This window comes from Doryrhamphus excisus, chromosome 16, assembly GCF_030265055.1.
Source record: "Doryrhamphus excisus isolate RoL2022-K1 chromosome 16, RoL_Dexc_1.0, whole genome shotgun sequence".
Lineage (NCBI taxonomy): Eukaryota > Metazoa > Chordata > Actinopteri > Syngnathiformes > Syngnathidae > Doryrhamphus > Doryrhamphus excisus.
In genome coordinates, this window is record NC_080481.1 from 18,767,692 (window position 1) to 18,781,515 (window position 13,824).

At 41.0% G+C, this 13,824-nt stretch overlaps 1 protein-coding gene across 5 annotated transcripts in view; it reads right to left on the bottom strand.

The window, feature by feature from the left end:
• plagl2 (pleiomorphic adenoma gene-like 2) overlaps nt 1-11,074 on the bottom strand; it is a 34,237-nt gene extending 23,163 nt beyond the window's left edge. For 2 of the 5 annotated variants that reach the window (XM_058050854.1, XM_058050856.1), the window contains exon 1: nt 10,795-11,074. The gene's annotated coding sequence lies outside the window, so the exon portion shown is untranslated. The remainder of the gene's footprint in view (nt 1-10,794) is intronic. The other 3 variants (XM_058050859.1, XM_058050858.1, XM_058050857.1) reach the window with 3 other exon arrangements.
• Between the last annotated feature and the right edge of the window lie 2,750 nt (nt 11,075-13,824).

The window sequence follows — 13,824 nt, forward strand, 5'->3', positions numbered from 1 at the left end:
GGTAAAATAACATTCTTGCATAAACAGAACCTGGGGGGGGGGGGGGGGGGGGCAATGGGAAGCCTGCATTCCTGGCATTTCTTTGGAAAGTGATCATGTTTTGTGAATCGGAGGCCGCCGGGCACCCTCGCAGGGGTTAAAAAAGAAAGTCCCAAGCCCCGATTATACGGCATGGAAAAAAGCCTCTGAAACAAGCACTCAAAATATTCAGAGAAAAAAGTGGTAGTCTAATGACAAAGAAAAGTGGCAAATTTACGGGAATATACCTGTTATATTATCATATCATAATATCCTTTTAGGAGCATAAAGTTGAAATATTCAAAGAAGAAAAACTTTGTTTCCCAAGTCGTAGTAACAAACACAACTAATTAAAAAAAGGAAGTAATTTTTTAAAAAATGAATGAGGATTTGTTCAAAATCATTTTTAAAATTCAGTAATAATTCAACTTTTTTTCTTAAATTTTATTCTTAAACAATAATTATATTTTATTCCCAGAATATTTTGACTTTATTCCCATAATTTCCTAGTAAGGTCTATTCAGGGCTTCTGGAGAAGATCCGTCGGATATTTGAATCTCTGATTCAGGCAGTGTGCTTTTCGTCCTGGTCATGGAACTGTGGACCAGTTCTATACTGTCAGCAGGACCTTTTAGGGTGCATGAGAGTTTGCCCAATCAGTCTACATGTGTTTTGTGGATTTGGAGAAGGCATTTGAACGTGTCCCTCTGGAATTCTGTGGGGAGTACTCTGAGAATATGGGGTATCAGACCAGCTAATTCAGGATGTTGGTTCCCTGTTTGGATCTCCTTGCTTGGGCTGCTGCCCCTGCAACCTGACCTCGGATGATGGTGTGCTGATGGCTTTATTTCCATGCTATTATTTTTTTACCCCAAACAAGGTTTCCAAAAAATCACAGCTTTATTTGTTGTTTTGTTCCCACTTTTTGGGAATAAAAATAACATATTTTTCTCTTGAATATTTCAACTCTATGCCACTGACTATTATATTATTACTATATATATATATATATATATATATATATATATATATATATATATATATATATATATATATATATATATATATATATATATATATATATATATATATATATATATATATATATATATATATATATATATATATATATATATATATATATATATATAATTATGTTTCCTTTATTCACATAAAATGACACTTGTTTTCTACTTTCATGGTATTATTTCCGAATATTTAAGGCATTTCTAGTACATTTTCTTCTCATAATATTATGAGTGTCAAGTCAAACCCTTGTCCAAAATAATTTAGATAAGGCAGACAGGAAAAAAATAAATAAAAAGATAAATAAAAATAAAAAATACTTTTCATAGCCCTCATTAAGGGAATAATAAATTTTCGTTGTAACTAGCACGTTATTTTACTAAATTAAACACGGGAGATCAGGTGGGGAAAATCTAAACCGGAAGTGGGAATCAGTTTTAAGCGCACCTGGGCGTCTGCATTAGGGCACTTCCTTTCTCAGCAGGTAAGGCTGCAGACAAGCGGTATCGAGAAGGTAGTCAGAACTGCACCCCAAACCTTGCGCAAACTGGAGCTATACAACACTGAAGAGGCAGCCGGTAAGACATTCCTTTTAATATTAGCGCTGTGGTTTGACGCGCCTTTTTTTTTGGATGAGACAGCCGCCGGTGACGCGCGCCTCATTTTAGTTATCGTTACTGGATTAAAAGTTAACACGGTACAATTAGTTAGAAAGTGGGATCTGGAACACCGTCGATCGCCTGTGTCGCGTAGGTGCACACGGCGGCTCGCGGTGGTTCATTTAATTGGCACCAATTGAGCTGATCAGCGAGCTTTGGGCATCGAAGGAACGCGCTATGCTCATTTCTTTACAGTGTGCTTATATTATTTGAAGCCTTTATAGTAATAATTTTAGTTAGTTGACAAGAGAGGCGCAATGCAAATGGTTTAATAGATCAAATAAAATAACGAAATAATGAAGTAAAGAATAAGTTAATAAATGCAGGTTAAGGGGACAAAATTATTTCCATCCGTTGTTAAAATGTTTAATGGTAAATATACTGCTGAACAACATGATTTATATCTTATTATATATACATATATTATATATATTATTATTATATATTTATTCAAATAATAATTGAACTTTTCCACCCCCAAGATAATTTTTTTAAACTTGTTTTGTTTGCTTTCTCACATAACATTACAACTGAAGAAAAACTTTTTCACTTATTCTTCAACTCCATGGGACGCATGGTGGATGAGTGGTTAGCATGTAGGCCATACAGTCAGCAGATAGGGAAGACCTGGATTCGATTCTCCGCTTAGGCATCTCTGTGTGGAGTTTGCATGTTCGCCCTGTGTATGCGTGGCTTTTCTCCGGGTACTCCTTCACTGGCGACACCAAATTGTCCATAGGTATGACTGCGAGTGTGAATGGTTGTCTATATTTGCCCTGCAATTGGCTGGCCACCAGTCCAGTCCTGGTCAAAGTCCTCTCACTCAAAGACAGCTGGGATAGACTCCAGCATACCAGTCAGCAGTACTAGTGTTGCTAGCGTGATGGTGTGCCGATAGCGTGGTGTTGCTTTGTGTGATGGTTAGATGGGTATGGACAGACAAAAAGTCATCCAGACCATGGTCATCTTCATCAACATTATCATCATCCTCATCACCGTTATCATATCAACATTATCATCACCGTTATCAGTATTATCAACATCATCAGTAGCATTATCATCATCAGCAATATCCCCTTTATCATCAGTATCATCATCATCATCATCAGCATTGTTCAACTTCTTGTTGCCTTCTGTTAGCAGTTACGTGTTATCAAAGGCTGAATATTTTTTGGTTTGTTTGAGTTGCTTACGGTGCTTTGTTTGACCCTGGAACAGATGAACCCTCTGTGTTATTATTTATTGCTGTGAGATCAGATCAACTTGTGCTTGCAGGCCCATAAACTAATGGCGGACGCTAAAGGACGTGAGTGGGACTGGCCCGGGCTGACATGGCTGACTAGGAAGGGGGTGCGCGTCACGTGAGTGAGTCCAGTGGAGAGCGTTATAATAGGCCCCCCTCTCGGCGCTGAGAGGCAGAGGCTGGACCTGAACCAGAATCCTCTGCCACACACAGGCTGGCCATTGTTGCCTTTTCACTGGACTCCATCTCGGCCCACTTTATCATTCAATTAGGACATCTTTCACAGAAAGGAGGCCTTCCATCAAACCGCAAGATGCCAGGATGTTTGCTACCATGTGTGTGTTTAGGAAGCGTTGGCTGGAATGCCCGCAAGGGAGTGGGTGAGGGGTTAAATTTGGTAATGGTCACCGAGGGAGGGGCGGAGGGTTAAAGAGAGGCTGGGGGAGAACAAAAAAATCAAAGCATGAGGAGAAGAAAGGCTCCCTCTCCGAGGAAGTAATGAGACGCACAAGTGTGCTTGAGACGCAGCTCGTCAAAACACCAAAAACACAAACTCCAAGGAACCTCCACCAAGGCTAATCAATCACTCCACATCAAATAATAGCAGCCACCACGCGCACCGATGCAATAGTAGCCCCGTTATCACCTTTCATCTCAGTCATGTTCACATCTGGAGTATCAGCATTCCCAAATTACAATAAAAATGTCATTAATAAAAGCAAAAATACAAATAAATAAATGATTGGCACACAAAATGGTTTCCTCTTAAAATTAATTCATTCATTTAACTTGAAGTTTAAAATAAAAAGTTGAAATAAAATAATAAATAAATAAAAACTTCAAATAAAATGATTAGCAGGCAAAATGGCTTCCTCTTACAGTGAACATGAGCTCAGGGGAAGTTAAAATAAAAATAAAAAGTGCTTCACTTGTTCCCTTGCACAGTTCAGGTTTATTTTTATTTTTTTAATGATCAGTCATCAGAGTTATTTTCACTCAAAATTATTTGAGTATATAAACTAAACAACTGGGTCAAAAGCTACTTGGCTGACAGGAAGCAATTTGTTAAGCTAGGTGAACACACATCTGGAAGTTTAAATATTACGTGTGGAGTACCCCAGGGGTCAATACTGGGACCAAAACTCAATGACAAGTCAATGACATTTACAAAGTTACCAAAGACTTACAGCTGGTATGATTTGCGGATGATACCACTGCTTTTTGTTCCGGAGGAAGCACAGAAGAAAAAATTAAAAAGGTCAGAGATTAAATGGTCATATTAGGGTTAGGGTTATCAGTTATATGGCCGGGCGGCACGGCGGTCTAGTGGTTAGCGCGCAGACCTCACAGCTAGGAGACCAGGGTTCAATTCCACTCTCTGCCATCTCTGTGTGGAGTTTGCATGTTCTCCCCGTGCATGCGTGGGTTTTCTCCGGGTACTCCGGTTTCCTCCCACACTCCAAAAACATGCTAGGTTAATTGGCCACTCCAAATTGTCCATAGGTATGAATGTGAGTGTGAATGGTTGTTTGTCTATATGTGCCCTGTGATTGGCTGGCGACCAGTCCAGGGTGGACCCCGCCTCTTGCCCAAAGACAGCTGGGATAGGCTCCAGCACCCCCGCGACCCTCGTGAGGAAAAGCGGTAGAAAATGAATGAATGAATGAGTTATATGTCCATAACATCAGGACAGCAGGAAGTGAACAAATGTATCAATTACAGACTGTAAAAGTAATAGATGGAGGGGTAGGATTCAATAAGCTTTGCTTCTTCCTTGTTGTAGAACTGTGAATTGATGATGTGATGCATTCAATTGTAACCTGATGCATGTTCAAATAAAATTAAACCATTACCATAAAAAAAGAAATTTAAATGACTACTAAAATTAAACATCACTAAAAAGTTACATTTTCTTCAGGTTTCAAGGTTTTCAATACAAATTTGGCAATGGGAAAACCTGTAGAGCATTATCGTGCACCCCTTGTGTAAAGTATTTGATAGTTTGATAACATTATCACACTGGCATTTTTAGCTATTTTCAGGTAGACATATACAGGTATATAAAACTTTTGCTATGCATCATCTTAGATGTTAGCATGGTAACATTAGCATAACATTTTTAGCTATTTTCATAGCTGCACACATATACACACACATGCTACTATTATGCTAGGTGTTAACATGCAAGCTTTAACATGTTAGCATTGCATTTCCTATCCATTTTCATAGGGACACAATATACATATATATATAAACACTATGTTAATGTTGCTAGCTTAGTAGCATTTTTAGCCATCTTCATAGCTATACACTTAAATAAACATATACCACTATTTAGCTAGGTGTTACCATGCTAACTATATCATGTTAACATTGTTAGCATATCAAAATAATAAAGTTATCATATCAGAATTTATAGCAGTTTTCATAGGTCCACTATTATATAAATACTTTGCACTATCATGCTAGGTGTTAGCATGCATATGTTAGCATGTGTGGCACTTGGCGTAGGTCTGCAGTCTTTGAGTGTTCGTGTTCCTAGTTTATTCGAATACGGCTTTCTTCCCTTAATATTTTGACTTCATTTTTGTAAAATTACAGCTGTGTTTTCTTTTAAAAACTGATCCCTCAGCACCCCCAGACCATTCTTCTACACCATTGCATTTAAACCAATGACATATTGTCACATATGGCTGCTCTATGTATATTATATTCCTTTTTTTGTCAATTATTAGTATCATGGGCCGGGTTTTCTCCGTTTGTCTCCCACATTCCAAAAATATGCATGTTAGGTTGATTGGAGACTCCAAATTATCCATAGGTATGAATGTGAGTGTGAATGGTTGTTTGTCTATATGTGCCCTGGGATTGGCTGGCCACCAGTCCAGGGTGGACCCCGCCTCTCGCCCCAAGACAGCTGGGATAGGCTCCAGCATACACCTAACCCTATTGAGGATAAGCGGTATTGAAAATGGATGGATGTATATTAGTATCATTATTATCATGTATTTTATATATTACATTATATCATCATTGTTAGTTATGATTTACTTTTTAGGATCAAATAGAATAATATTAATACAAAAATAATATATTTTTAAGACTAAAAAATAGTAATATATTAATACTTTATTAATAAAATAATAATAGTAATCCAATAATTGCGTATTGGCCTTGACTGACTTTAAATGGCCGCTAATTGGAAAATATATGAATAAAAATAACTCAACAAAAATGAATTATTATAAATTACAGTTTTATTATTCTAAATTAATTGTTATATTTTGTAATTTTTCTTTTTTTTAAAGACTCCAATTGCCCATTAATAGACGAGTATAGGTATATGAAATATAATCTATACCATACAGTAAGTAATGTAATATCCAATAAATCCTAAAATAGGCAACACAGATGTTGTTATGATGAAAAATCATCAATTGTTCCTTGGCGGAGGTACAATAAGACAGCGGTAGAAAGAAGGCAACAACGATTCTCCCGCAGCCTTGAGTGAAAAAGCAAAAAAACAAAAAACATTCTCACATGAACCCGTTGTCCTCACACACACCCCACCACCCCCAATCCCGCCCCCTCCCTCCCGCTCGTCACCCTCCTCCTCCTCCTCGTTCTTCCAGGGCGGCCTGCAGAAGGTGAGCAAGTACAAAGAAAAAAACAGGAGGTTTTCCGATTCTTCGCTGCTTATTAACTGCCATTTGTCCCCACGGAGGGCCGTCCTCTCTTTCCTCCTGCACAACTCACGCTCCTTTCTCATGGAAATCAGTCAGCCCCCACCCCCACCCCAAAAGCTCAATAGCACACAAACACGCAGGGGACATCAAAGTGACAAAACTCCAAAAGAGCTCTCTTGCACCCTCCCGCCACCAGGGGGCGCAACAGCAACACCAGGCATGAATGCATGAAGTCAGAAGAAGATTCATTGTCCAACTTCAAGAGCGGGACATTTTTCCTGGATAAAGTCCAAATAGAAAGAGAAAAACGGAGAACCAGAATACCAGAATAATTCTGTAATATTATGAGGGAAAAGTAAAACAGAGTTTAAATATTAAAGAATAAATATGTTTTTGAAGTTGTAATATAATTGACGACTCCAAATTGTCCATAGGTATGAATGTGAGTGTGAATGGTTGTTTGTCTATATGTGCCCTGGGATTGGCTGGCCACCAGTCCAGGGTGGACCCCGCCCGAAGACAGCTGGGATAGCCCCCCCCCCACGAGGATAAGCGGTAGAAAAAGAATGAATGAATGCTGTAATATTATGAGAAACAAGCAAAATTAGGTGGGGGGCAAAGTCATAGTATTATAGGAATAAAGTCATAATATAATGGGAATAAAGTCAGAATCTTACAGGAATAAAGTCCAAACATATTGGGAATAAAGTCAGACTACTGTAGAAATAAAGTTATGATATTATGGGAATAAGGTCAGAATGTGATGAATATAAAGTTCGAATATTAGGGGAAAAATTCAGAATATAATGCAAATAATGTCACAATGGTGGTAGCAGACAGTGTAGCTAGCTCGGGTGGTTAGGCTAATCACAAGCAGACAGTGTAGCTAGCTCGGGTGGTCAGGCTAATCATAACCAATGTGGCTGGTTAACTACCTCGGCTCGTCCCAGTGGGGAAAATTTCATGGACAGAATTTCTAGGCGCAGTGTAAAAATTTAGGAAAACTGCAAACGTATTAGTGATTCCGTGTCAAACGTCAGGGTCAAGCTGTAGCCATCATAAAAGCTTTTACCCTTTTCATTCTTCATTATTGGGGTGATCCTATATTTACACTTGACAGGCAAGGAAGTTAAAAAAGGGTTACTTTTTAAAAACATTGCCTGTACACTTAAAGTTTTCAGGATGGCCACGGTTTGACCCTGGAACAAACTATTTGTAATCAAACCAGGGCTCGACAATAACGTTGTACCGATGGCCCGGGGCAAGTTAAAACAAAATTGGGGCAAGTAAATCCAATCATTAATATTCCCGTCGGGCAAGTGCACTTTAGCATGCCGTACTGCCAAGAGTTTTTTTTAAAGCGGTTCTTGTTGGGTGTTGGTAAAACACGGACTGCGTAATTCCGGTGGTAATTTGCAAACCAATCCTTGCAAATCTTGAAATGGACCAATCAGAATCGTTTATTTAGACCGCGGTCCGTAATCCACAATCCGCGTTTTACCCACACACGTTCTTGTTCGCGATCAACCAATCAGCGATCGTTTTACTAGGAAAACATCTATCATGGCGTCCCTGCCAACATCGTCTAATTCTTCAACAACTTCTGAAGGAAAACACCAAAAAGTGATGAAACAGTGCCTCCTAAACAAGTATTTTATTAGCGGCAGCAAATCAAATGATGGCAAAGGTGAGTGAATCACATTGCTGTGACAATTTGAAGTGGTCACAATGAAACACCACCCATTAGATCCAATACCAAGTGCTGATTTTGCACAAGCTACAAAACCTAGCGGTTTCATTTCTCTGTGTATTTTTCTCACCTTTGCTTCACAAATTATTGTTTGACCATTGAGCATTTTTTCTGGATTAAAAACACTTTACTAGTACACAAATGTGTCAAATGTTTCATTGAGGTACACAACTTATAAATATCACTGCTTACTACGACTACCATGTGTAAGGTAGCATGGCTTGCCATGTTAACATACATCTCCACAAATTTTCAGACATTCCTCCAAATACAATGCATCAGTACTATTATCTGATGAATTATCAGCATATATTGATATATGATATCATTATGGCAGTCTTTTCATTTTACATGGGGCAAGTTCGGGCAAGTAGTTCTCACCTTAAGGATTCCCCATGGGCAAGTCATTTTTGTTTTTAACGTAGAGCCCTGCAAACTATTATAAGCAGTGGTTAATTTCTCATCACATTAGTATTACAGTTAAGAATGTTAAAAAGTGACTTTTTTTTATTTACTCTGAAATCAGGAACAAGCCTAAAGAAACAAACTTGTTAGCATGTTAGCATTATTAGACATTTTCAGAGGTAGTCACTTATATAAACACCATTGTTATGCTAGCTGTGCTAGGTGCTAACATTAGCATTGCAGCGTTTCTAGCTGTTTTCATAGGTATACATAGGTAGGCACACTTAACATAAACACTCAGCACAATCATGCTAGGTTTTAGCATGCTGATGTCAGCATTGCTAGCATGTTAACATTAGCACAGTAGCCTTCGTATCGGTTTCCATAGGTAGACACATACTTAAACACTCAGCACGATCATGCTAGGTTTTAGCATGTTAAAGTTGGTTAGGACATTATGTTACAATTAGCATAGTAGCATTTTAATCCATTTTCATAGGGCAAGCAGAGCCAGAGGACACATATGCGGACGGGGGGGGCGACGAGTACGGGATTGGTGGCGTGCTACGATGCGCCATTGGGACCTGGTACAACCGGAGCAGGAGCTTGGTTGGCATGGCTAGCAGGAAGTCCAGCCTGTTCCCAGTGGACGTTGGCCTCTGCCAAGGCTGCCCTTGGTCAGAATGTCTAGGCACAGCCAAGGCATTGAGGTAGTACGCTCGGAGGGTCTTAGGATCTCATCTCTGCTATTTGCGGACCATGTGGTCCTGATGGCGTCTTCAGGCTTTGACGGTTTGCATGGGAGTGTGAAGCTTCTGGGATGAGACTCAGCACCTCCAAATCAGAGGCCATGGTTCCCAGTCCGTAAAGGGTGGAGAGGTCCCTTCGGGTTGGGAACGTGGTCCTGCCCAGGTGGGGGAGTTCAAGTATCTCGGGGTCTTGTTCACGAGTGAAGGAAGGTGGGAGCGTGAGGTTTTACCAGACCGTTATGGTGAAAAGATAGCTGAGCCGGAAGGCAAAGCACTCAATTTAAACCCCCCCCCCCCCCCCCCCCCCACACACACACACACCTATGGTCATGAGCTTTGGGTTGTGACCCAAAGAAGTAAATGACGTATACAAGCAAGCAATGAGTTTCCTCCGTAGGGTAGCTGGACTCACCCTAAGAGAGGAGCGCGGTCATCCGAGAGGGGCTCAGAGTAGAGCCGCTTCTCCTTCACATGGACAGGAGCCAGTTGAGGTGGCTCGGGCATCTCGTCCAGATGCCTCCAACAGTCAAAAATATTCAAATGTGACTTACAGCATTGCCTGCACACCTCATGAAGCTTTTACGGCGGCCACAGTTTGACCCTAGAACTGACTATTTCCCAAGGAGTCTGGTTTCCCAGCCAGTAGTGAAATATTGATGTGATATAGAATATAGTATGGATGTGTAAGAGATAGCAGTTGGAGGTCATGATGTTATACAACACACACTTTCACTTGTTGGATGTGATTTACTGCTTCCCAGGAAAAGCACACGCACACGCGCATGCGCGCCGAACGTAAAGGCCAAAAACATCCGAGGAGCACCAAACATCACACACGAGCCATCCGGGCCCGTTTCAAACGTGCAGTGAACACATCCCCACGCTTCACGTGACACTTGAACGCACCATCAAGCAACTTGTTTCATTCCGGGTTTATTTTTTTACCACCAAAACACACACACTACTTACATTTCTTTTTTAAAGCACCACAGCTACAAGAACCCACGGCAACTCAGAAGTCGACCACGGCTGTTAAATGCCCGCACCGACCGACCGACCACACGGAAAAGACGCAAAAACATGACGCAAAGAGCCCCGATGGCGCTTCTTCGGCCACAACAAGTCACACATAGCTCAGCCAGCGTCGCGCACGTCGACGTCAAAAGTTGCGTAAAAGTGCTTCCAAACACGCACAGCAAACACGACACACACACACACACACACACACACACACGCAGAAAAAAACTCGTTTACCCACCAAAAAGTTTCCAGCGCCGCATGAGTTCAACTTTCACATGGAGCCCCCCCCCCGCTGAAAAAAGCAAGACGAAATCCACACAAACCCTTCGACGTCTTGTCGGTGGCTCCTTTGCTCTTACTTTGGAAGATGTTTGCAGGAACCAAGCAGATATTTGTGGCCTGGGAGGGAGAGTGTTTCTACTCAGGCTGCAGCACAGTTATGGGCGGTAAGCATTGTGGGGCCGTGACGTCATCACACCTTCACTCACTTTTGGGGCTTTGTTTTTGTTTGTCATATGTATAACATGTCACAAACATTTTTAAACTAAATCCCATTTTAGCTATTTAGACAATATATTCATTCATATTTATTTCAATGACTACTCAATCATTAATAGATGTTGCACCAGAAAAAAGTGACATTATTATATCGTCTTTTTTTAAATCAAGTTTGGCCTTCAGCTAAACAAGAGGTATATATTATAAAAGATATTATACCTTTTAATATGTCCAAAAATAGCACCGGGGAACGAACACATACATATAGATTTTTAAACAAATGAATTATTTTCCTTTTTATATGTACAAAATGAAACCATGACAAGAAAACAAGAAATGTGTTTAAAAACATTCTGGAAATACACAAATGAAATATATGGGAGTAGATTTTCTTGGCTGAAGAAAAAAAAGAATGACTTCCAGGGCACATGAAGTGGTTTCCTCCTGGCAGCACCCCCCCCCCCCGCCCCACACACACACACACACAGCTCAGGGAGGGGGCATGTTTGTGCAGCCAAGGGGGTGGGCGAATCAACGGTGGTGCCTTCAGGGTCCTCTCGTTAGCCACCAAATTCTCCGTAAATTGAAAAGAGTACTTGGTGCAAAGTCATTAGCTTGCAACATGCTAACTTTGTCTAATGAAGTCATTTTTAAAATGTCTTTTGATTGCAGTAACGACATTTTACGAAAAGAAAAATCTTCGTGGCGGGAGTCATTTTTCCGAGGTTATATCATTTCCGACTGCAACTGAACGCACCAGAGGCATTTTGCCGTCTAGGCCACGCCCCCAAAGCGCGACCACCTTACCTGTGTTGTTTTTGTCAACTTCTGCTTTCATAAAAACAATAACAAATAAAGAAAAACAATAAAAACTTTGCTTTTATTTGAAATCCTACTTTTTAGGTTTTTCATCACATCAGTGTGGCTGTTTTTGTTCTCTTCCTTTCTGGTGTTATACTATAGAGCAGGGCCGTTGACAGGGGGGGCAAACGGGTATCTTGTCCCGACCTCAGGCATGAGGGGGGGCCCAGTTTAATTTCAAAATGTGTTGATTTGGGGGAGAAAATGTGCCATAACACATCATTATTGTTTTGGTAAAATAGAGTCAAGAATCCCCCTACAACCTCTAATGCACAAATGATTTGGTCTGATTTAGGCGTAAAAAAAAACATGACACTTTTCAATAAGCGCGCAAGACCGTTTGCCAACATGCACAAGAAAAGTGAAAAAGAGATGAAGAAGCCAAGAGCCTCATTGGCTCACTGTATAGATATTAAAAAAAAGATTCAGATGATGCAGCAGGTGGGGCCGCTGAGCTAGGTAAGACACAACAAACTTTTTCTACCCATCTCCGTAATGTAACGGCATGCGTGACACGGCATTCATGGCGACACCCTAACCCTAGAGTGAACACTGAAATGCACAGGGTTTTCAATTATTTCATAAACATAGTGGTTTAATAACTCTGTTGCAGATTTCTCATTGAACCCAAGAATATGCACATGAGCTGGAAATCATATCCTGATGTTTCAGGCACGCTATGCTGAGCTGCACTGAGCTGGAATCGAAAGCCAGTGGAACGCTGCATCTTGTTAATTACACCATATTTTGTTGGAAATCAGCCCAGGTAGACATGATGGCTGTGTGTGTGCGTGTGTGGTGAGGGGGCGGGGGCCCACTCAGAATATTTTTTTCCCGGGCCCAGCCAAAGCTGTCAACGGCCCTGCTATAGTGTATAAATGATATAATCAAATAATATTATATAAAGCATGTAAACATACATAAAACAATTCCTGTGCTAAAAACTTAATTGCCAGCCTTTTAATCCAAGTTTTTATGCTACCTGAGAAAAGCCACGCCAACACAGGGAGAACATGCAAGCTCCTCAGAGACATGCCCAAGTGGAGACTCGAACCCAGATCTTCCCCATCCACTGACTGTGGCCTACATGCTAACCACTGATGCAGCCTACCATGCAGGCACTGTGGTATCATTTATTATTCATTCATTCATTTTCTACCGCTTATCCTCACGAGGGTAGCGGGGGGTGCTGGAGCCAATCCCAGCTGTCTTTGGGTGAGAGGCGGTGGCCTGGACTGGTGGCCAGCCAATCCCAGGGCACATATAGACAAACAACCATTCCCACCCGCATTCATACCTATGGACAATTTGGAGTGGCCAATTAACCTAGCATGTTTTTGGAATGTGGGAGGAAACCGGAGTACCTGGAGAAAACCCACGAATGCACGGGGAGAACATTCAAACGCCGCACAGCGATGCCCGAGGGTGGAATCAAACTCAAATTCCTAGCTCTGAGGCCTGGTTGCTAACCACCACCGCCGCGCAGCCCTGTAAACAATTTTGCAAAAGTATAAATGTATATAGAAAATAATATAATACAGAAAATGAAAAAGTAAATACCAAAATATGTTGTAATAAAATTATATTAACATCTAAATACTGGTCAGCACTCCCAGACTTGAGGAAACACTGCAAGTCTTGCGCAGGCAAGCTAGCGTGCCCGCTAGCGTGCCAGCTAGCCTGTCAGCTATCTCAGCCCTGCCATTGCCGACTATCAGCTGCTGTCGGGGTTCTGCCGCAGGTTGATAAGGATGGATGGGCGGAAGATTGGAAGGTCGGATCTGACTGCCTGCCCGGGATGCCACCTGCTGTTATGTCGTTGTCATATTACCATCAGTGCTATTTCGTTAGTCATCTACTGATCCAATTAACTGCAGTTTCCTATAGTCGCTGGGTGTGTGGGCTACCA